Here is a 22797-nt window from a genome sequence, read left to right on the forward strand (position 1 = left end):
GAGCTCCTTAGGAGACTCAAAAGCAAAGGATACATATAACATGGACACAACATTCCTAAATACACACAAGAAAGTACTAGCTGGTCCTATAGTTCATCTGATAAATCTATCTATCAGGCAATGCATTGTTCCACATACTTGGAAAACAGCTGCTGTGACACCTATTATAAAGGCTGGTGACCGAACACATGTGGTTAATTACAGGCCCATCAGTATATTACCTGTAGTGTCCAAGGTGGCTGAGAAATGGGTTGCCCAACAGCTGACTGCCCATCGGAACAAAAGCCACTCTCCACCTGCATCCACTGCAGTTTGGTTTCCGCTCCAACCATTCAACAGAAACTGCTGTTATTTTCTGGAAGGTGTCAAGTCAGTGTTGAATAATGGTGGCATTGTGGAGGCAGTATTTCTGGACCTTAAGAAGGCATTCAATACTGTATCGTGGTCGACGTGGTCGACATCTTTTAATTTCTCTGCAGAAGCAGTCAACTGGATGATCTCATATTTATCAAACAGGAAGCAAAGTGTCCGCATTGGTAAATCTCAGTCAACATATCTTAACTGTAAATTTGGAGTTCCCCAGGGATCAATACTGGGATTTATTTTACTTAGTTTATACATAAATGATCTGCCTTCTGTCTGTCCAACTGTCTCCATACAAATGTACGTAGACGACACAGTTCTTTATACACATGCTGAAAATAAGCAATTAGCAGCAGAGAAACTGAATGCAGCCATGGTTCATGTGTCCGACTGGTTGAGGAACTCATGTCTACATCTAAACACAAACAAAACGGTTTGTATGTTTTCTCACGCAAGTCCACAGAGTCTGACCCAGACATCGTGATCACTGGACACAGTATTCAGGTAGTATCAGAATTCAAATATCTTGGAATTACATTAGACTCAGACTTGACATTCAAAAAGCACGCTTAAAAGGTAGAAAATACAATTAAATTCAATTTGGCCAACTTCAGGCACATAAGACCATACTTAACCATTGAGTTAAGGCTTTTTATGCATGCCATGATCTGCTCACACATAACATACTGCTTCACAACCTGGTCACAGGCAAATCAAATGACTTTGAAACCCACAGAATCCCCATACAAACAGACATTAAAAACACTTGATCAAAAGCCCAACTGTTACCACCATTGTCATATATTCCAAAAATATATTTATTTAACTTTGATAGCTTTAAACATTTTTCAGACGCTTGCCTGATTTTTAAGATAATAAACGGGCTTGCACCTCCACCACTGAACAGGTTTATAAAACAAAATGAAAGTGGTCTGAGAACAACAAGGACAACTGCCAGAGGAGACTGTGAGGTTCCATTCAGGCAGAGTATGTTTGGTGAAACAGTCTTCTGTCAGAGGCTCACACCACTGCAACAGTCTCCTGAATGAAATAAGAGTGACCACTAACTATTTGACTTTTAAATATAACCTCAAGAGGTGGCTTAAAGCTAACCAAATCTGTAATCATAGATAAGCCACACATTGTCACTGGTGTCACCCATACTTCCCTAGAGACGTTCTGTACACTCATGTTTTGTTGTTTTGTATTTTTTGTATTGTATTGTATTTTGTTGTATTGTTTTAGCATGAATGTTTTTAACTTTCCACTTTTTAACAACCTGCTCAGGGACTACAGATGAAAATTAGCTCATGGCTAACTCTGGCATATTTACACCATCAATGTAAAAAAAAGTGTTAATTAATATGCGTTGTCCCTGATAAATAAATAAATAAATAAATAAATAAATAAATGATAATTATTTTTTTTAAAAAATCATCCAAATGGAAAATTGGAAGAGAAGTCTCTCACTGAATTTGGGACCCACATAGCTGATTATCTGTTACCAGGAAATATTGCTGTAATCAAATTCTAATTCCCCATTAAAATCAAATTAATTTGATGATTCAGTTGTGACAGAAGCTCGACATATCCCATTACTTATATAATAAAACAACTTAACGACCCAATGACCACCAGACAAATTAAGCCACCTTATCAGACTGCTGCCAGCATTGTGTCTATCTGATTTTGCTTTAAAACAGTGTTTCTGAACCATTGTAATCTTAACAGAAGAAACTTAACCACTCAGCACTGAGAGAAAATCTCCAGTATCTCGTGGGTCAGGTCATCAATTGAACTAGACAGAAACTGAAACAACTTATAGACCTTTCAGAGCAGAGAGGGAAGGATCCCAACGACATCACACTTCACTTAAGCCGCGTTTCCACCAAGCAGTCCGGGTCGGTTCGTCTCGGTACGGTGCGCTTTTAGCGGCGTTTCCACTGACTCATCCCGTTTTTTGGGACCCTTTCGTATGGGTGCCAGACTGAACCGATCCGCTCTCGGGAGGTGGAGCAACACACTGCAGACGGTTGATTGGTCAAAAGAATCATCACTTACCCCGACAGCAGCTGCATTTCTCCTGGTGGGACACAGACTTCTCTGAAACGAAGCTTGATTGCACTTTGTAACAGAGAGCTACATGAAAATCACAGAGAGGACGAAATGCTGCATGTCTTCCATCTGTGCTCTTTGTTTACTGTGTTGCGTTTTCTTCTTTGTTGGATTTAATAGCGGGGTAAGCTGCTACGGCGTCGCGCTATTGTTTACCAGCTGCGGCTTCCGGCACGCGGCTTCAAACGCCGCCCACCACGAGAGGGCACAGTTTGCTGTGGAAACGCAAACGGGATGAGACTTTACTGTCCCAAACCGTCCCAAACCGTACTGAACCGACCCGTACTGCTTGGTGGAAACGCGGCTTTAGTGTGAGCCCTGCAAATGAATGGTAACAGCAAGACGACAGTGCAAATAGACACAGTAAAACCAAGTGTCTTTCCAGAGGTCTTAAACTAAACTCATAATATTTGCTTTCACACCCACATTTCAAACATGGATCCAATGTACCAATCCTGGATGTTTAGACTAAGCATGTGCAGACCTCATGTTTCAAACCTCTACCTATTCACATGTTGTAGAAATCCCTGAATCTGTCTGTGAACTGATCAAAACATCAGATATTCATGGGATAAAATGATGAGGTCATTGAATTGAGGATCTCCTAATTGGTTCAAGATAAATTGGAGGGGAGGGCCTCAAACACCAAGGTCTGCCCATAGCCCCAACCCTTAACAGGCCCTTTTTTGAGAGCTGCAAGAGCTGAAAATCATGTTAAGTTCCAATGGTGACAGCAAAGGGACAGGATAAAGACAGAAGAAAAATGGTATTTGAAACTTATTCTTCCCCTTTTGCAAATTAGGTCTATTAGCAATGTTAACAGAGTTCAGATTTGTGCCAATAATAATAATAATAATGTGCCAATTTAATAGCTAGTGCAGTCTTCCTGCAGTTTCTTTTGGTTTCAGTTACTTGAACGTCCCATCTTCTGCTTCCTCACCAGGGTACCAGGCCTTTTGAGTTTTGAATTGTGATGTCTAGACCTCTGACACCCCTCCTGCTAGGATACAAAGCTCTGTTCCTGCGCAGATCCCTGCAGCAGATGGAGGGATGTAAAGTATACCTTGGGGGGGTAACTAGGTTATAATAAAATACCTTTTTAAATGTATGAAACATCACCAAATTCTGATATATATTGAAAGCTGCTCATTTTGTGGTCTGGTGTCATACCTGTACTGTCTCTTTACGTCGATGTTAAGTTGACGTACTACTGAGCCTCCCTCAGTTCGCTCTAGGCTTGCTGGGAGGAGGTAAGACAAGTTTTCTGTGTTCCCTATATGCACTTATATATGTTTACAAGCACTAAAAAATGTATTAACAGGTAGTTTTATTTATTATTAGACTGTGAACATGCAGTTGAGCTGCTCTCATGTGACTGTTTAAGGGTATTTTAAAAGGTAACACGTAGCTGCATGTATTCAGAGAAACTACAGGGTTTCCATGTGTTTGTTAGCAGGGGCGGAGACCCGCGAATGGCAGAGACTGAAAGACTGCATGTTAAGATTATTTTCTTTGACTTGTACAGGTATGTCATGCTATTTGTGACTAAATCATTTTGCTGGCTGATTGCTTCTGTATTCCATGTCATCTCTTTTTGCTTAAAACTTCTATGTTTAAAATTGCTGCGCCTCTATGGGTTCACACTAGGCTTGCTGAGAGGAGGGGCGGAGACCTGGGAATGGCAGAGACTGAAAGACTGCATGTTAAGATTATTTTCTTTGACGTGTACAGGAGTGCAGCACTATGTTAAAGAAGAATCAGCTGCAGCCCTGGTCCATGTCCTTCATCATCACTGTCCTATCATCATTATCAGATTACAATGCAGAAAGAACTTTTGGTAACGGATGTGCACTCATTTCAAGGACACCCGTTACAGGGGCATTCCTCAGGTATGAATGTCTCCCCGTGTTTGGGGTCTTTCTTCATTCAGACCGCTCATGTGTGAATTGACCATGTTTTTGCAAAGAAAATGTGAAAAAAAAAAAGAAAGAAAAGAAAAAAAAAAACTTGTTGGCTTGCCACCAGAAGTTTCTATTTTACCAGTATCAGAAAACTTCCATAACAGGCTGGATGCAAATATTTGCTGTGAAGGCTTATCTACTTTGCTCAATGTCCAGGGTAGAGCCAGAGATGACTGTTCCTGTCTTTGTTTAATCTGGGCTGAGTTACTGCAGTGTGTCCCTGAACTGGCTTCAGACTGTGAAGCTTACAAAGTTATCCCAAATTTTCCCCAGTCCTCACATCTTTGCTCCTGCTTCCAGCCAGTTTCCAAAATCTACTATGAGACCCTCCTCAGTATGGAGCAGAGCTTGGCAGGTCTCTGGCTTTGGTGAAAGAGCTGCTGAAGCTCAGATTCAAGCAGGACTTTGTTTTCTAGGCTGTGTCTTCTAAACTCTGGAAGTGTATCTCTCTGAAACTGCCAGCTGTGGACACTGTGGAGTCTTTCACTGTGAAGTCTTTCGCTGTATTGCACTTTGCAGTGTCTGAAAAGAAGAGTGAAGAAGATCAGTTCAGTCTCTTACTGTTAACTTGCATGTCATGACGACCTGTGGGTTAAAATGAGAGCTGATAAACTACAAGAGTTTTAAATAATTTCATGGTTCTAAAAAAAATTCCAGGCTGTGCTCCACACATGTGGTCAGAGTCTTTAGAAGACAGGACTTCATTATTTGTCTAGAGGTCTGTTTTGTGGAATCCTCTCCGTCTTTGCTCTGGGTGCAGAGTTTGAGGGTCTGACGCCAACATCAGCTAAAAGCTTCATTCATTCATGTTGAACGGCTTCAACTCCAATTCAAGTGTCTATTACACCACTCCAAGGAAATGGGTAGTTCCACACTCCATTAGAAGTGGACCACACACACACACACACACACACACACACACACACACACACACATTTATGAGTGCTTAATATGCACCTTTTCTGTCCATTTTCCCACCAGTTTGTCCAACAACTCATTCAATGCAAAGTAGATTCTGCAATACTAATTCCAAGAGGGATTCATTGACTCTGTAATCACTGCTGTGTGAAATAACACACACACACACACACACACACACACACACACACACACACACACACACACACACACACACACACACACACACAAACACACACACACACACACTTTACTCTCAGGCTGAATTAGATGCCTCTTCCTGCTCAGCCCAGAAGCTTCATCAGCATCAGATAGCAGCAGCTGCTGCAGGTGAAGTCAGGTGAAGAGGAAAACAGACAAGCTGCGATCAACTCACACAGGAGTCAACATCTGCTACCACACTGCAGATGTTTAAAACCTGAAGGTCCTCTTTACCCTGCTTCACATTCATCACAAGAAAAAATGTATGGAGGTATTTCGGGTGCAAAATGTTTGAGCACCTGTAACACCGATTTTGTAGTTGTGTACATTGAATTTGTATGTGTATCAGTAATTGCAATTTCCAACACTCTATGAGTTGTGTACTTGTAAAATATATTTTTGTATGTGTTGATTTTTTTTCTTCCCACAAATACAACACAAAAATACACATTCATAAAATCATATTTACAGGTGCACAAATCACATTTACAGGTGCACAAATCTTTTTTTTACAAGTCATATATTTTAACACTGACAGGCTCACATTTTGCAACTATTGTTGCAGCGCACAACAAACAAAACATTCTTGTGCACCTGTATCTTATGAAGTGAAGGTGGTTGAGAATTTGAATATGTGCTAATCTGAATGTGAACTTGAGCAATAAGTATGTGAAATAATTTACCACAAAAATAGCTGTGTCCTCTAACACACAAAAACAAATTGCTACTTACAACCACTCGAATCCTCCCCAGGAGTCACACATTCTCAGTTTTCTACAAGTCCAAATCAGAAATTGTACCTCGGGTTCTGCTGAGATATTTGGTGCAAAACTACAAAATGATATGTCCTGCTCTGAGATTGATAGATTTTTCGGCCAGTCAGAGAGAAACTACCCAGCCAGTCAGAGGTTTTTATTCAACCCAAGGTCAGTCGCTTTTGTCCCACAGCCAACGGGGATGGCTAGTGGCTAAGTCATCAAAGCCCACAACATCACTTCCGTGTCCAACCTGCTGCAGCTAACTTAAACAGCAATGGCTGTAGCCAGGGAACTGGTCACTTTTTTTCACAGTCACGTCGTATTTTGCCGACTTCCCAAAGTCAGTGAAAATGGGTCTGAACTCCTACAACTCAAATAGAGTTGTAAATGTTAGTGTGCTGCCAGGTGGAAGTCTGGAAGGGAAAGTACAGGCTTTAATGAAAAGTAGAATTTACAAGGTTGAGGTGAGTAAGGAGCTAGCTAACAGATGAGTGTCAGTCATGAAGCTAATTTTACTGGACTTGTGTAACATTAACTATTGTTTATTTAGGTATGTTAGAATAAGTACATATGGTTTGCTGACAAGTTAACTGGCCCAGGAAATGTCTTCCAAGCCCAATACAAGTTTAGATAGCTAAGGACATTAAGTAGCTTTTAGTACCACCTAACCCAACACAGAGTGTTGCTCTCTGTTTTTCAGCAGTGTTGGTGTATTTTTTCGTTTTTGTTAGGGCTAGCAAAGTTGTTTGTACTCAGGTACATGTTGAGGGACAGGAAGTAAGGGCAAGTACTTGCTCCTGTGCTATCGGGAGGGCCAAGTGCCACCACGCAGCTGCTCTTCTCATGTTGGCCAAGAAAAACTGTACCCGCACTGAAGTCGAGTGTGTGTGGAAGAGACCCACTGCACCTAAAACAGAGGACATCGCTGCAAAGAAGGTGTCTGTGACTGCACCCTCCACGTCACAAGGTTAGTACTTGGAGTAGTTTGAGGTTAGCAGTCATGCTTTCTGTTTTGTTATCATTAAAAAATCCTGACCCTACGTTTTTACAGACCCTGCGTATTGAGGCAGCATGCAACTACTGTAACAGTTAGAAAATGGACACCTGAAGCCAGTGAGGCTCTGAGAGACTGCTTTGAGTGCACAGACTGGAATGTATTGTTAGAAACAGATGAGAACAGTATAGATATTGATAAACAGGTTGACTGTTTTACTGAATACATCAACTTCTGTAAAGACAACATCATACCATCAAAGACTGTACTCCGTTTCCCCAATAACAAACCCTGGATCACAAGTGACATCAAGGATATCCTCAATCAGAAAAAGGAAGCCTTTAGAGATGGCGACAAAGAACGGCTCAAACTGGTGCAAAAAGTGCTGAAGAGGAGATTAAGGGAGGCTAAGGTGGAAAAAAGAACATTGAGAGAAAATTACAAAATAATAACATTCACGAAGTGTGGAGAGGAATCAATAACATCTCTTATAACACAAAGACAAGGCAGCCAATTGTGCACTGTAGTAACGCGCGGAAAATTCTCTGAATAAAGCGTGAATACAGACCATCTATCAGAGTTTTTCTGTGGGAGTCTGTTTATTTGTGTTTTTGGTCAAGTAAAATATGGCCCCGTCTGAGTTCAGAGGAAACCGTCTGACGAGCAGGGAGGGGGTGTTTGGTGCGAGCGCTCTGGGCTTCTGCTGCACAAAAACACTGCTGTAGGGGTCATTTCTGCCCTAAACCTTGTGATTTGTTTGAGTATCACTTTAAAAACACCTCCTCACCCGGGCTAGTGGTTTGGTGAAGCAGCGCCTCATTACAGCACAGTCAACCCACTAGCATGGTAGCTAATTAATGTTCAAGGTGGCTAACATATCTGTATTAACCATGCCGTCTTAAACCAACAGAAAATAAGGTTTCATTAATCATCAATCAAGTTAAAATCACTTACCAACTGCTAAGCTGGATTTTAATAAATACTCAAATAAAATACTCACCTTTATGGGGACGACATCCACCCAGCGCAAGTGCAAAGACAAAATGGCAGAACATGTGGGAACTTGAAAGTGCAGTGAGAGACCCCTGCGGTCTTCAGTTGGAAACCCTGTTCTTTCTGAGCCAACTCAAAAAATTTAGTCATAGCCTCAAACCTACAATTTTAAGTTCTGCCAACCTGAGTTTTTATATGAGACCAACTTTACACAACAAACTTATAAAAGGTAGTTGAAATAACCGCTTTTACGTTGTTTTCAACACAACAAAACATTTAATGTTTGCCTGACTAAAAAAACATAGTCAGGCAAACAATTTTAAGTTTTCATTTTTACAGTGTGGGTGATGTTGAACGTGCAAATGAATTCAACCAGTTCTTCAACAAGTTCGACACAGCGACCACTTCCTCTTCTACTGCTGCTCCTTCTTCACATCTGTGTCTCTCCACCACTCCTGCTACATCCCCTCTTACACCTGTGCCTCTTCCACCGTCACCGTCTGTCACAGCTTTAGGAGTGAGGTTAGAGTTAGGAAGACTGTGCTCAGGGAAGGCTGCTGGTCCAGATGATGTGTGTCCAAGACTGCTTAAGGACTGTGCTGCCCAATTGTGTGAACCCCTTCAGAGGATCTTCAACCTGAGTCTACTGTTGGGTCAGGTCCTGGCTCTGTGGAAAACATCTTGTATTGTACCGGTTCCAAAACTCAAATGCCCAGCTGAACTTAACGACTACAGACCAGTTGCCCTCACCTCACGTGTTATGAAAACCTTTGAGAGGCTGCTTTTACGTCTGTTGAGACTTGAGGTCAAAGACACACTAGAACCTCTGCAGTTTGCATATAGAAATCATATTGGAGTGGATGATGCAGTTACATACATGCTCCACCGTGCCCTGTGCTATCTAGAAGAACCTGGCACCTATGTAAGAATTATGTTCTTTGATTTTTCAAGTGCATTTAACACCATCCAGCCCATGATACTGAGAGATAAGCTCAAAGATATAGGAGTGAACCCATCCTTTGTCTCCTGGATCACAGACTATCTCACAGAGAGGCCACAGTTTGTCAGGTTGGGAAACTGCGTCTCTGGGACGGTCATGAGCAGCACGGGGGCTCCGCAAGGAACTGTTCTGGCTCCATTCCTATTCACACTTTATACTGCAGACTTCAAATACAACTCTGAGTCCTGCCACATCCAAAAATACTCAGATGACACTGCTATTGTGGCGTGTATCCAAAATGGACAGGAATCTGAATACAGGGATCTGATAAAAGCTTTCTGTGACTGGAGTCATAGAAATTGTCTCCTACTGAACACCTCAAAAACAAAGGAAATGATTGTGGACTTCCGAAAGTCTGGGCTCTGCCATCAGCCAGTTAACATCCATGGGGTGGACGTGGAGGTGGTGCCAACCTACAAATATCTTGGTGTACATCTGGACAACAAGTTGGACTGGTCCCTTAATACAGATGCACTCCTTAAGAAGGGGCAGAGCCGTCTCTTTTTCTTAAGGAAGCTCAGATCAATTGATGTCTGTGGAAAGCTGCTGCAGATGTTTTATCAGTCTGTGGTAGCCAGTGCTTTGTTTTATGGTGCAGTCTGCTGGGGAAATAGTTTAAAGCAGAAGGACAAGAGGCGACTGGAAAAGCTGGTGAAGAGAGCTAGCTCCGTGGTTGGATCCAGTTTGGACTCACTGGAGGTGGTGGTGGAAAGGTATACACAGAAGAAAGTGGAGGCCATCATTCGTCACACTGATCACCCACTTTAGATCATCTTTGTCCAGAGAAAAAGCAGCAGTGGACGACTCACCTCTCTGTGCTGCAGGACTGAGAGATACAGAAGATCGTTCCTCCCTGCAGCCATCAGAGTCTTTAATTCTTTCATATTTGGAAGATGAGCCCAAACTACATGAATTTCCCTTCGGGGATGAATGAAGTATCTTTATCTTATCTTATCTCATTTCATGCTAAATTCTAAGCCTAGTTTTAAGGTGTGTTGTAAATGAACAGAAGTTATGTGAGATGATATTCTCCACATCGTCACCTCCCAGCTCACACCCGAGAACAAGCGTGTCGTCCTCACCTCCTCCTCCTCACCTCGAGGGAAATCATCAAGCCCTACACTAGTTAGCATTGACATGCTACAGGCTGCAAACAGCTAATTTGTAAACAATGCAGCCATGGTTACATGTAGGATCTCCAGACAAACACAGGAGAAAAGTAGTAAATATATCGCTTAAGCCACAAAAAGTTTGGTGTCCATGACCAACAATGAACCATACAAAGTGATGATCCACTCCAAATACAAATATTACGAAAAAGAGACGAAAAAAATTACAAGAAATTGACAAAGACGCGAGAGCTGCTGCAACAGGCAGCTACTTGGGTAGCACCTAGCAACGGAAAAAAAATGTATATGTTGGTTCAGACGGTTATGTTAAATAGTGATTGCTGTGATTGTTTATTGCATTAAAATGTGCCTGACACTCTGGAAACCTGCCTCTGAGGCTTTGATGACATGTGCGCACATGTGCGCCTGTCATCAAATTACAGCTGCGTGGGGTGCGCTCTGCCTTGCGCCTGTGATAGACCAGGTTGGAGCTGGCGAGCTTTCAGCATACTTTTTTGGCACAAAATTGTCACAGCGCCAACATGAATCTGCTGACACCTCCCCCTGGTGCGCCGTCAACTCCCCCTGGCGCGCCGTCACACCCATCTCTGCGCAGACGGTCTACCAAATTGTCAAATTGGCAGCGCACGGTGGTGTGCCGCACAAAATTAGCACTGCACAGGCTGCGCCAGGCTTGCGCCCCCTGTGCTGCGCCACGAAATTAGAGCCCTAGGTGATTTTAATCCTTAGGTACTGTATTAAAACATTTCCTTTAGTCCTATTTTGGCTTTTTAAAACCACAACTTTAGCTGCTGAAAAAACAAAACAGATATTTCATTTTCTACTCAGACCTCTCCTTCAGTCCTTGACCAAAACTTTTAACCCTTTTAAACCTTTAAAAAACAACAACCTTACCTATGAAATGGGTATTTGAAGGTTTAAATCCACAATTTCGAAACAAAAAATAAATACTTTGATCAGGAGTGAGCTTGATGAAGAGACTTAAGGCTGGTTCACATTACAGGATTCTCCAAAACTTCACACATTTAGAGAGCACACACTTGATAACAAAAGACAGAAGGCACAAGATTTCTCTCTCCTGATCTTACAGTGTGTGGTCTGCACTCTGAGGACACCACACACTAACAGATTCTTCAGCAGAGCTTCAGCTTCTTCACGCTCAATACTCCAAATCTCACGTAGTAAAACAGTGACTTCGGTGTAGACAAACATGATGGACGTACGGGAAAAAGCAAAGATGTTTTGTTTTTGGACTCTAGAATTTTGAAAAAAAACTCTCAAAAGAAAAGGGATTATAGAAAAGGTTGTGCAGACGACGGGGATATGGGCTGTATGAATAACAATGCAAGTTGGTGGTGAGTAAAGTAGTTTTAAGTATTACAGATAGAATTCTTACTTCCTCTTCAGCCAACCAGCTGAGTCAGCTCACGTCTTAATTGGCTTTGCTCGGGTACACGTGACATCACACACTGTTCCTCCTCGGCTCCTCTTAAAGCGCCCCCAACGCTGCAGGATTTTGAGTTGCAAATATTGAATGTGTCCATTATCTGTGTATCTAACTCTGAATCAGAGGCCTACCTCGCAGCTCTTACCAGAAGAAATCACTCTTAACACACCCCACACCACAGGAAAATCACACATAATGTCATCAGACAATCGGACCTTTGCTGGCTTTGATCATAAGGGGGAGATCGGGACAAAAATCAGCCCGATTATCCTGTAGTGTGTACCCGCCTTTAGGGGGTGAAAAAGGTTTGAAAAATTAATTATCTGGCATGTTTCAGAGGGGCAAAAGTTTGTGAACAGTCAGAACAGGACAAAAGGATTGTAATTTGCCCACAGTGAATTTTTGACCTTTAAAAATGTTTGAAATCACATTTTCAAAATGTATGTAGAATCAAATTCCCTCACCAAAAATGTTGTAACTCTCTTCAATAATGTTTCGTAATAACAACAGATTGTAGTCATCCCTACGCATTGTGTATTCAATTCTTTTTTGCCCCCATGCTTGTGATTGGGGAATTGTCCATGAGCAAATGCCAAAGAGGAATACATGGAGCACACTGACGGATGATCCAGGGGAGTGGAGTGTTCCTCTCTGACAGCAGCCTGCTTGGTGGCTCCCCAGATGGGATGGTATCCGATGACTGCATCATTGAGATAAAATGTCCCTATGCAGCCAGAAAGAAGGCCGTAACTCAGGCAGCAGAGAAAGAGTTTTTTTCCCAAACTGGATGAAGTCACTGGGTTACTGACACTGAAGCAGACCCACAACCACTGGCATCAGATTCGGGGCAACCTGTATCCGACAGGAGCTGGCACCTGTCATCTGGCGGTATGGACTCCCCTGGATCTTTAAATCATGCTCATTCATAAAAACCCAGCATGGGCAAACAACATTACTATTTTTGAAAACTTTTATAAGAATTGTCTCCTGCCCCACATTCTATCAGATGTTAAATGTTAAAAAATGTATTGACCCTGCATTTCTGACCTGTTGTAGTTTGTCATTCTGACTGTTTAATCCTGTTGAAGCCTCCCAAAAGTTTACTTGTTTATAAGTTATATCAACATCTGTGCATTTGTACCAGTTCATCTGTTGTTTTCTTTTGTGTTGTGTTATTTATTATTTTAAATATAAGTAGTAAATGCTTTCATAAATGCATAAAATGCGTAAATGCATTTCACTGAGTGGGAGCAACATAACCAGTGTGAAGATTTGTTTTTTGTTTTTTGTTTTTAAGTTCAGCATCTCTTGCACCTAATGTCAAACAAATATCCAAATACTTCTCCCAATAATCCATTCAGATGATGGTGGAAAAAATAAAATTGTCTTGATGTTGTAACAGACAAACATAGACCCTGAAGAGAGAATCTTAGATTTATTCTTAAACATTTCAGTTTGGAAACATTGATTAGAAACAAAACAACCATTTTGGTACATTTCATATCATATTAAAATTCATATGGACAATAAAACAAACTTGGAGGAGAGAACGACAACACATAGGAACTAGGGCTGAACAATGTGGACAAAAATTTGTATCTTGATATCGATACACTATGACTACCGGTTCAGTGAAAAACAATCATTTTTCAGAAAAATACAAACATCATAATACAAAAGAATGTGGGAAGTGCAGTTTTACTTATAGGAACTCACATCAAGCTCGAAATAAAGTTTGTGGTTGGCTGACCTTTTACTGACCTTTCAAGGCAATGGTAAAACAATAATGTAATGCTTTTACCATGACGTGTGTTGCTGACCTCTTGGCCAGGTCACCCTTGTGAAAGAGATCATAATCTCAATGGTTTTTTTACCTGGTTAAATAAAGGTTAAATAAATTAATAAAAATAAAATTTGTTGTGACTTCCAGAGCTGTACATGCAGGGCGGGCGTGGGGGAAATCTATTTTGTTTATATTGCTTTTTCAATATTAATATCTTGCATATTCACATCTCCATTTCAATACAATGACAATATATCTTTCAGCCCTAATAGGAACTTATCCTTGCTGAGGGTGGGCTTTAGCTGCAGGTTGTAGGTCTGGGTGCAGTTACAGGTGATGGGTGAAGTGGCTGGCTATCCAAAGAAATTTGTAGGGCTGATGTTACTGTGGCAGACAGAGGCAGTTCGTGCTATTTCATGGTGAATGGGTGTCTGTAAATTTGTGGGACAAACACAAACCTAGAGTATCTTGTTGGCATGCTTTTTGTACTGGTATGGGATGTAGAACAAAAGTGAGGTTTTTTCAGGTACAGAATGGAACGCTCCATGTGCACTCTTGCACTGGCAATAAGTCTGTTGGAGTAAACTTCCTCCATTGTGAACTGTCCATTGACAGGGAATGTTGGGATGTTTAGTGATGCACCTGCAGGCAACAAGTCACCAATAGTGAAGCCCTTGTCAGCCATCACCATGTCACCTGCTTCTAGCTGTTGAAGTACTCTGCAGTCTGTTGTTATTGCTTTGCCCAATCTGCTTCCACCATACAGGTCACTAGCAAAGGTTATAACTCCATTGGGTGCCACACCAACCAGAGCCTTCAGCGTAGTGCATCCTTTGTGATGACTGTACAGATGGTGTCCAAACGTTCTGTGTTGGAGACAGCTACTTAAGTACAGTCTAACACAATCCAACAGTTTGGAAATGGCTGGAAGCATTCTGGCTCCTCTGCTTCTTTAAAGTCAAGAGCAACTGATTTATTAGGGGCATTTTTGGACATTCCAATCAAAGTGATACTGGAGATCAAATTCAGAAAGAAGGGCCTCTAAAAAGAACACTGTGGCAGCATCTGGCAAACAAGTGTAATAGTTGACTCTGTCAGGGAGGGAGGGGATTTGACTAAATGAAAATGTCTGTTTTTCCAGTTCTTGCTTCAGTTTTTCATTTTCTTTTCTGAGCATGTCATTCCCAATTTGGAGCACAAAAACATCAGAAGCACTTAGGGTCTGTTAAGCAGTGTTGACATGACTTGGGCTTGGTTCAGATCTTCCTTCGTCCTCTACAGTTGCAGGCTGCTCTGTGTTTCTTATGGCCAGCATTTACTTCAGTACCGCGTCTGTTGATGACTGGCCTCAAAAGTCTGTACCAGAAAGTAATGGGTGATCAAACAGATATGATGTCCATATATGACACCCTCTAAAGGTAGGGTCTGCAGGAATTTTAGTTACTTGTTAGTAAACTCAAAATTCAACCTTTGCTCCTCCTCCTTGGATCAGTGCCAGCTACAGCTCACACCCACAGCCTCCAACCATGATTATGCATGTTAGCACAAGCTAATCACTGGTATTTGTCACATACCTGATTGGCAGGAAGCTAACTCATGTATAGCATGATTGGCAGGAAGCTAACTCATGTATAGCAGCACAGAGGAGACAATTGACCTGGATTATTCCTGTAAAAGTTTACTATTATTTTTCTAGGAAAATCCTGCAGACTGTACCTTTAAGGCTAAGTGTTACCAAATTTTATGTACTCATGACTAAAACCAGAGAATCAATTAACTTTAAGTGTGACAGAAATTGACAGGGGAGCACTCTGAAATTAGAGGAATTCTCTAAAATATCGATAACTTTGGTAAAAAGCAGAACCAAACCCTATCTGTATGTATGTATGATAACACGATGAGCCTAACACAACCACTGTGTGAAACACAGTCATTTCTCTTAAAGGTCTGGATTAATGCTCATTCATAGAGACTTGGTGTAAATAGATTTGGGTGGCTCTGATGCAACAAGCTGCCCCATGTATAATTCCATTTTTAAGCATGAAGATGGAGATTAACCGGCTTTGGCTCAAAAGAGACTTCTAATGAATTCAAACAAACTAAAACACTCAGTGAAACACATTTGAATTGAGGATGCTTCAGATTAGACACCTAACACGTTTTTTGTTTGTTTTGTTTTTTCAATTTGCCTCTAAATGACTAAAACTGCCCGTTCAACATTAACGGGTTACAATCCAGGACTCTGACGATGCCTTAGGGCGTGCTGTTCACACGGATCTGAGATGAGCAGATGACGGCATTATCTGCAGTCGTGTGAACATCCTGAGCACTTAGTCAGTGCAGTGAGGTAGAGGATGAATGCAACTGTGCAAGGAGCCTCTAGATGTGTATAATTTATGGTCTGGCTGTAAAAAAGACACTGAGCATAAAAATAAAGGCTTCTCATGATTCTGCTGCAGCTCTGCTTTGCTGCGAGTCAAACTCTGATGCCATAAAACAATTTCTTCAGTCATATTGTGCTTTTTTATAGCTCAGTGCATTTATTCTAAAAATTTCTGCTGCATCGTCACAGAATGACTATTCTGAGATGTTGACATGCTGAAACAAAGAAGTAGAAGCTTACCAACAGAGTGCTCAGGAGAGCCAAACACAGCACTGGTTAGAGTTAGAGCTAAAATCACAGACTAGATATGAGAAGATGAGAGGCTTTAAAAATAACCCTGCATGTTTGTCTGAGGTAAACTTTTTCAGCTTTACCTTTTTACATTACTGAAAGAGTTTATCGTGTCAATCATGGTCCTGCTTGGAGCAAAACAGCAGCAGTGCTTTTAAAGAGGGCCATCCTAAAACAGCATGATCTTCATGAGACCTGCCAAAATGATGAGGTCATCACAATTGGATCTCCAAACTGGTTCACAACATGTTGGAAAGTGGACCTTAAACACCAAGGTCAGCCCACAGCTCTGCCCCTAAAAGGCCTCCAGAGGGCTATACAATCAAAGTGAAGGGGGTTTGTGGGGTGTGTCTCAAAGAGACAGCAGCTTAAACAAAGCAATTTAGAGGCTGGAGTGAGGTGTTCTCAAACAACAGAGAGTCATTTTTTATAGCGCTAAATCATGACAAACGTTATCTCAAGACACTTTCCAAAAACATGAACAGTTCTAGACCTGTTAATGTTGATAAAATTTTATTAACAGAAACCCAAGATCGGCCAACATCAGACTCCTCTGAGACCTTTTTTTTCTTTTAAAAGAAAGAAAAAGAAAAAAAAAAAACGCCTCGTGACAAATCTAGTGATTTTTTCTGGTGTTATTGGAGACTTAAGGGACTGTGACGTAACAGCCCATATTGTTGCTGCTCTGCTCCTCTCAGTGTGCACTGGATGCTGCTGTGATCCCCTCCCTGTCTCAGAGCACTCTCAGGCAGCCTAGTGTACCACACAGCAGTCCCTCTCAGCTGCAATCAGATCAGGAGTTGTTCAACCCTATATATCCAGACTGCATGTAAACTGCACTGTGAAGGCACTTTAAAAGTTTTTCTGTTGTATCTTTTTGGTTTCTTTAAAACCAGAGAAAAAAAGAAAAAAAATGATAATTTTAAAGGTAAAAAATGTTCATATATCACTGTAATCTGTTGTAGACTCTTAAATGGACAACAAGTTTCAAAATTAAACCAAAGTTTAGAAATTAAGTTAATGATAATATCAATTAATCAATCAAATAATTAAATAATTAAGAATTGAGTTTGAAATTTCTGTCAGAGTATCCCTTGAGTCATTTTTGCTGGTCTTAAGCCAAGGGATGGAATTGTGATGTTATCATGCAAGAATCAACTAAAGGAAGTTCATTTGAAGTTCTTAACATAATCAAGCGTAGCGCTAGTTCAGGCAGGCCACAACGTCAAGCTCTAACAGCTTAGCTGTCATCATTGGTGCAGATCAGCTGACTGCTCGGCTGACTCCTGTGTCCTCCTCCTGGTGAAAAATTGCATTCAGAGCGGGACATTTAAACAGCTCTAGCCCCGCCTCCTTCCCGCTTCCTCTGATGGCATTTTGCAACACACCTCCACCCCACCTCCTCCTGTCCATGTATTCATGTCAATTGCTCTGCTCTGTCTGCGTTTTTATTTTTGCTGCTGCACTCCCTGCTTATACCATTCACGATGGCTCGTGATGGGCAGGAGGGTGTGCTCCTCCTGCCTCAAGCTTTCCACGCAAGCGCGTGGAAGAGCAGGGAGTCCCAGAACAGAACCCTACTGCCAAATGAAACTGTGCAAGTTAATAAAGATTATTTTGGCAAAGCGGTCCTGACTGAACTTAAGCTCTTTTTTCACTTTTCTCTCGTGATGCTATTCCTCTCTCTGACAGCGTCCATTAAAATGACTTTAGGTCTGAACACACATTTGACCATTTCTGAACTGTCAAACTGCTCAGCCATGTTTTAGGGAGGTGGCCCATTTCCAATGTAACCTACATAATTATTAGGCTGCTACTCTACCTGTGTACTTGATATGCTGATAACATGACTGAGCTACATCACAGAATTCTTCAGTCTACATTAAGCTTATTTTAATTATTAATATGCTCAGTGCATCTCCATGTCTCCTGCTAAAGGGTGATAAACTGAGAGTGAGGTAGAGGCAGGGACAGCATGCAGGGGCAGAGGAGGCAGCTCTGTTGATGAGGTGAGTGCTGAAAGGTGACAGGTAGTTCTGGAAAATGTTGCATGACTTATTGGAAAACTTCATTTTTTTTTTTTTTAATCTTCTAATGCCCAGTGCCACAGTACATGTATAAAACATAGCAAAAGCTTTAAACTGCATTCCTTAAGTTGACTGAAGCTGTCAGTGTCACTCTGTGTATTACACCAGAACATAATAGTAGCCAGCAATTGCCAATCATCCCTGCTGGGGGAGAACCCCCAGAAACTTTAAAAAATGAGGAAAGGAAGCCGCTTAAGAGAAACTGTAGAAGAGCTGAGAGAAGATGAAGGAAATCAGGGCTCACAGTTTGTCTTGACATCTTTAAACAACGACCCAAAACCTACAATAAAGACATCAAACAGGCTAGAACCACCCATTTCAAACAACCTGTTTCGGACAATAAACACAACCCCAGATTTCTCTTTTTGACAATAGATCTTTTGACAAACGCTAATATTAACAGATCCCCTTGATCATCCTCTGACAGCATATATATATATATATATATATATATATATATATATATATATATATATATATATATATATATATATATATATATATATATATATATATATATATATATATGTATATATATATATATATATATATATATATATATAAATTAGAATACTGTTGTAATACTGCTGCCTGGTACTAGGTAAACTAAATAATTCCCAAATAAACAAAATATGAATATAAGCTTTCCAATAAATAATGTATTCTCACCTAAACAAAAATATATATAAAATAGTATATACAAAAATGTCTCACAGCTTGTTGGTGCAGTTTTGACGTGTAAAGTGCACCCAGTCACTAGGTTTCCATACAGTGTACAGGCTACAACAGACACTCCTGCCCTCCTTACCGAGATATCATATACATCCATCGTTACACCCCTAGCAAGTACCATCATTTTAAGAAATGAGACCCAGGATGTGCCACTGCACACATTCTCCAGACCATGTTTCCAATGACTTGGAGATCTATCATAATAAAACCATCGATTTGCACAGCTTTAAAAATTCTGGGAAAATATTGCATATTTGTGAGAACATACAGTGTAAGTCATGAATCTACAAAGAGTTTGTCTGTGAGCTTATGTCAATTCTCTACAGCCTTTTGTTTTTGCATTTCTTGATTCCTGCCTCTTAAAATCAGATGAGTTGTGTGTTACCGATTGTAATTTTTTTATTACATCCTTTCATAGGTTTTCCCAGGGGCTTCAACTACGACACATCAATATGATACAGGATGGCTCAGCAGAAAGTAGCAGGACACTGTCCAAGATGAGTGAAAAGTTGAGGAATGTCTGCAAAGATGCAGTAAAAAGGAGGAAAAGAAGAGGGAAGCAAAGATTGGGAGGGACAACAGAGTTTCAGAACAATATTTCCCATGAGCTTAAGCGCAGTCTGTTGTAAAGACACTTATCAGGACTGCTTAGGTTAGTGACACTGAGCTGCTCCGCCTGCCTTTAGCGTCTCTGAGGAGAGAAGCTTCTCACTCTGCTCGTTTTCTCCTTCTCTCTGTCTCCTGGGGCACCGTGTAGTCAGTTGTAGTAAATCACTCTGTCTTTCAGAAATGCTGAGAGAGACACCCACTAAATAATGATATCAAAATAACTACAAAGATAAAACGATATATTTATCGAAACTGGGTCCATTAACAAGTGTGGGTAATGAAATTCATCCACATTAAGGCATGAGACTTTTTTTTGTCATAAACAATAGTCCTTGGTGGGCCTTTGAATGGTGAATATGCAAAATAGAACTTGCTACATTTAGTAGAAACATCTTCAGTTTGAACTGCAGTCCACCACTGCTTAAATAATGTTGTGTACTCATTGCCTGAACAGTAGTACAATTTAGCTGTGAATAAAGAACTGATTAACTTTAATTAATTTGTTTATTGTAAAATACTGAACTGATAAATGCAAATAAACAATTACTTACTGATATATATCAATGGTCCCCAAATATGTTCAAATTTAACCACAACTGGACTATGTTGAGCATGTGTAGCTCAGCATGATAATTCCATACTGAAGATTCAGAGTCAAAACAATTAATTAATCTTTCTTTTATAGTTGCCTATTGGGTTTTCTATTATTATTTTAGTCTTGTCCCAAATTACCAGTATTTTAATGTTTTTGTTTGTTTGTTTGTTTTTAAACTATATTCAGCTGGGAACCTTTACTAGCAAATATTAATGAATTTGGTTGTTTGCAATAGTTTTTCCTTTGATTGAAATTACCTGCCAAATAATCATTTAAAATCCTTTTCATTATTTCAGATGTTATTTTAATTTACTTTTCTCTTTTTTGTACAGTATGGTAGAGGGAGATTTGGAAGAACCTGGAGGAGGAGGAAATGGGTGTTTGGGATGCTTGGGATAAAAGGCAAAGGGAGAAGACCCATCCTGAGGCTTGTCAAAATAGCATTCCTGGCGTTACCTTATTCAAATCATCAGGAGGCACGTACGTTGGGGCACAACAGTCATAACAGATCAGTGGAGGGTCTACATGCAAGCACTGATCAATAATGGATATGTCCATTTCTCTTTTAATCACAGCCGGGTCTTTGTTGACCCGTATCGGGGTCAACACTTCAGCTCTACTCTTAAATGTCTGCTCTGTGTGTGTGTGTGTGTGTGTGTGTGTGTGTGTGTGTGTATGTTGGTTTATTTGTGTATTGTTTTAGCCTCTGTGAGGTTTTTTGGACCACCATCTGTGCTGAAAAGTGCCCTTTAAATAAAGTTGAAAGTTGAAGTTTAAAGCAGACCAGTGCAGCAGGGAATACTCTGATCATGGCCCAGTTGTAGCATGTATGGCAAGTGTCTTTTGGTCAAGAATCTGTAACCCAGTCCCATCCAACATATAAAGGATTCACTAGAGACCAAGGCATTACAAGGAGAGATGAATATGAAGAGAGAAAGGATCAAACCAGTCTGAGTACGACACCAGTTCCCAAACCAATGAAGAACTAAAATGTCTCACTTTAACATTTGAACATGTTGTCTGTTTTCTACTGTGAATAGAATATGGGTTTATGAGATTTGTAGGTCATTGTCTGTTTTGTTTACATTTTCCACCATGTCCTACCTTCTTTTGGAAATTGGGTTGTACTTTGTGCAGTTTTCAGAAAAAAGAGTACCACTGCTTTATCTTTAACCCCTTGATGCCTGTTACTGTGAATTTGCAACATACTCTGTCAAGTCCTGATGCAGCTGAAATTACCTGTGTATCTCATTATTACCTATTGATTCATATTTTACATATACCAAGGATCATACCAAATGCTCTATGTCCCATTATATTGGTCAGAGGGTGAACTTTGTAAATCTATATATATCATATAACTTATTTATAACTATTGCATGTGCTTTATTTATTTAAATTAACAATCTCCACTCAATTCGGCAACTGTGAGAATGCAAAAGCAGGCAATACCATTTTTTAATTATAATTGTAAATTAATTCAGACAGTAAGGGGTTAGGATGTATCCTGTTTCTTTCTATTCTTTCTATTTGAAACCATAAAGCAGTCACGTCACATCGCGTCACATCACGTCACATCACGTCACATCACGTCACATCACGTCATGCCCTGTCACCCTGCCCACATCACTGTTGCTCCACAATTTCCTGCAGACTAAGCATTAACAAACTTCTTTACAAAATCAAAACAAGTCCAAACGGAAGTTTAACTGAAACTCTGAGGCATTTAGATTGCAGATGCTGTGAGGAGGATCTGTTTTTACTTGGACTGCAGCTCCACCCTTTTGGCCTGTCAGTGTCTCACACACACTGTGGTTAAGACGTGACTCTGAACAAACTGAGACGTGACTCTTGTTTTGGAAATGAATGGAGATCAGATCTTCTTTTTAACCCTACTTTTTCTTTGTTCAAGACAACTTTTTACCAGATACTACTCCACGAGGTAAGGTATTTATCAACAGTAAGGTAGGGCTACGCTTTGAAACCTGACAACAAGTGTAGATTAATAGGCAGCTATTTTTAGCTCTATTCACGGCCAGGTGTTTTAGCCTTTAGCTTGGGTTTTAGCCTTTAGCTCATGCTCTATCTCTCAGCTGTCTATCTTTCTTCTGTTCTTTTTCTGTCAGACAGTTAGACTCCAGTGTCCACCATCACTACAAAATTAAATAGTTTTCAGCAGAGAAAAATACAGATCTCTTTTCTCACTACTAAACTTTATCAGCAGGCAAGGTGTCATGGAGACTTTGAGGTGCCATAAATCATTCTGGTCCTGCTCGACCTGATCAGGAAGCTGAAAAGAAGCATTGAGTAATAACCTATACTGGTGCTGATTATCTCATTTTCAAGTGTGGATTAGGATCAGGCAGATATCTAAAAGGGAGACTTTGTCAAGATCACCGAGAAGCTTTTCACAAAAACTTCAATATAGCTTTTGGCA

At 40.6% G+C, this 22797-nt stretch overlaps 1 protein-coding gene and 1 pseudogene across 1 annotated transcript in view; both read right to left on the bottom strand.

Moving 5' to 3' along the window:
• cacna1ba (calcium channel, voltage-dependent, N type, alpha 1B subunit, a) overlaps positions 1-22797 on the bottom strand; it is a 387106-nt gene that overhangs the window by 316464 nt on the left and 47845 nt on the right. The gene's annotated exons all lie outside the window — the stretch shown is intronic.
• LOC141789993 (uncharacterized) lies at positions 13854-19253 on the bottom strand (annotated as a pseudogene).

This window comes from Halichoeres trimaculatus, unplaced genomic scaffold, assembly GCF_033239565.1.
Source record: "Halichoeres trimaculatus isolate MK-OKI-2021-1 unplaced genomic scaffold, fHalTri1.1 fHalTri1_scaffold_5, whole genome shotgun sequence".
NCBI lineage: Eukaryota > Metazoa > Chordata > Actinopteri > Labriformes > Labridae > Halichoeres > Halichoeres trimaculatus.